The sequence below is a fragment of the Otolemur garnettii genome, unplaced genomic scaffold (assembly GCF_000181295.1).
Source record: "Otolemur garnettii isolate 467f Iridium unplaced genomic scaffold, OtoGar3 scaffold00057, whole genome shotgun sequence".
In the NCBI taxonomy this organism is placed as follows: Eukaryota; Metazoa; Chordata; class Mammalia; order Primates; family Galagidae; genus Otolemur; species Otolemur garnettii.
Window position 1 is genome coordinate 10902641 of NW_003852452.1, and position 2460 is coordinate 10905100.

Sequence of the window (2460 nt, forward strand, 5' to 3'; positions counted from 1 at the left end):
TTTTTAGTTTTTTTTATTATCTTGCTAGTTATCAGACCCACCCAAGATCATTGTGGAGTGAATGTTTAAAAATATGTGCAAGGGGAATAGTCTTCTTAAAAAATTCTAATTTGACATTAAAAATTTTAGGAAATAACACTAATATTTCTTCCTCATAGCTATTCTTAAAAATTTGAAGCCCAGGCTTTTGGTCCTAAGAATCCCTTCTCTTGGGTGGCGCCTGTGGCTCAAGGAGTAGGGCGCCAGCCCCGCATGCTGGAGGTGGTGGGTTCAAGCCCAGCCCCAGCCAAAAACTGCAAAAAAAAAAAAAGAATCTCTTTTCTTACTGCAGATGTGTGTGTGTCTTCCGAGTATTCAATTTAGTGATCTGTGTTCCCCCTCTCCTCTAGGACGTGGTGTAGCACTGCGACTTAGACTCAATTTTTGTTTTTTTAAATTTTATTCAAATTAATATAATACAATATTTAGGTTACACTGTACTCACTTCCAGGGTAAAGAGCCGGTCACCCGGGGGTGTGTTACACACTCTCACCATGTGCACATGAGGTAAGATTCCGCCTCATGCCCTCCCTCCTCCTGCCGTATGTCCTCTCCCCTCCTGCTCCCCTTTACCCCCAAACTGGACTATAATAGGATTTTATTATTCTTATGAACATGTAATGTTTATATATTGATTTCATATTAGTATGGAGTATATTGGATGTTGATTTTTCCATTCTTGCAATACTTTAATAAGAAGAGTGTATTTCAACTCCATCTAGGTAAATGTGAAAAGTGTAAAGTCTTGTAGGGCGCCAGCCCCATATGCCAGAGGTGGCAGGTTCAAACCCAGCCCCAGCCAAAAAAAAAAGTAAAGTCTCCATCTTTTTAGTGGCTGACTAATATTCCATGGTATGGTACCACAGTTTGTTGATCCATTCATGTGTTGACGGGCACTGAGGTTGCTTCTGTGACTTGGCAGTTATGAATTGAGCTGCAGTAAATAATCTAGTGCAAATGTCTTTGTGGTAAAATGATTTTTGTTCTTCTGGGTAGATACCTAGTATCTATACAGACTCAATGTTTGGTTTCAAACAAATACGGTTCTAGTGTCAGTGTTGAGACCTACGGCAGAGGGCTTAAATTCTGGGCCTCATTTTTCAAATGAGAGCCCCAATTCTGGGTCTCACACCTACACTGTCTATGAGAGTAATAATGCCTACTTTCATAAACTCTATGATTAAATAATTAGTAAAGTGCTTATTATAATGTCCAGCACATACTAGGAACTCAGTGAACAGTACGTTGCTATTAATAGACCATAAACTTTTCTCTTTTTGCCACAGTCTTGGTGACCATATTTTCCCAACTATAATGGTCTAGTCACGGTGTGTGTTTTCTTTCTTTTTAAACTAATCTTATTATTTGTTTTCCTTGTCCTTTAAAAAATTTACTTCTGATGTACGTTTTCAAGCCTCTGAGTAAAAAGTCTAGATGAAAATTTTATATTTAATGCCCTACCCTCAAATTCAATAAACAGAGTAAAAAAATAAATTTAAGTGTTTCCCTAGAAATGATTAATTTATAAAACAATTGCGTTTGAAAGCAATTACTTTATTTTCAAAGGAAGATATTTTTGCAATGTTGAGTATTACATTTGTTAAAAAAAAATTTTTATATGTGTCAAAGCAGTTCTCAGTTCTGATGTGTATTACAAATCAGAAAAGCCACTTGCTGTTGAAGTTTAGCTTTCTAGAAGGCTTTGGGTTTTCAAGTTAACTTTCAAGTTTTATTTTCTGTTTGTTAAGTTGAGCCTCCAGTGACCTTTCTCCCTGAACGGGCAGAGTACGCTATCTGAAACGTTTGGGAGTTTGAACCACCCAGGGCAAACTTGCTGGAAAGCTTTTAGTTGGGCTGTGTTGCCTTGTAGAAATAGCCAAACACCTGCTAGGCAAGCCCTGCGCATGTGAGCGGCTATATATGTTCCTTCCTTTAGGATTTGCAAGGCTGGAGCACAAAGACTGCGATTGTTACCCAATAAGCAGTAGTCACACACTTCTACCAATCGCCTTAGGAGGCTGGTTACCATGGAATCCACCATCTGTTCACTCCCCGCCAGAATGTGATTATCCTTGCTGGGCTGGGAACTGGGGAAGGCAGGGGAGCCTGTGCTGGGCGAGATGATCTGCAATGGACTGGGTTAATGGGAAGCTAGCTTTGGCTCGCTGGAGGAACAAACGAAGGGAGTTTTGCTTCAGCCATTTGTGACTTCTAGCCAAGAGGAATAAATTTCAGCTTTTATAAGGTAAGTAACTCCCGGAACATGTGCCCAGTTGGTTTGTAGTACGTTTGTGTGGGTTCTTATCTTCATATGGTTCAAGGAAAGAGAGCTCTAAGCTCTTCTGGAAGAAACCACCCGCATCTCACACTTCTTTTCTATTGTTTCTTTTCTTTCTTTCTTTCTTTTTTTTTTTTTTTTTT

General features: G+C 39.2%; 1 protein-coding gene across 3 annotated transcripts in view; it reads left to right on the top strand.

The window, feature by feature from the left end:
• Positions 1 to 1976: 1976 nt before the first annotated feature.
• FGD4 (FYVE, RhoGEF and PH domain containing 4) overlaps positions 1977 to 2460 on the top strand; it is a 132106-nt gene continuing 131622 nt past the window's right edge. For 2 of the 3 annotated variants that reach the window (XM_023514733.1, XM_012806784.2), the window contains exon 1: positions 1977 to 2284. The gene's annotated coding sequence lies outside the window, so the exon portion shown is untranslated. The remainder of the gene's footprint in view (positions 2285 to 2460) is intronic. The other variant, XM_023514736.1, reaches the window with a different exon arrangement.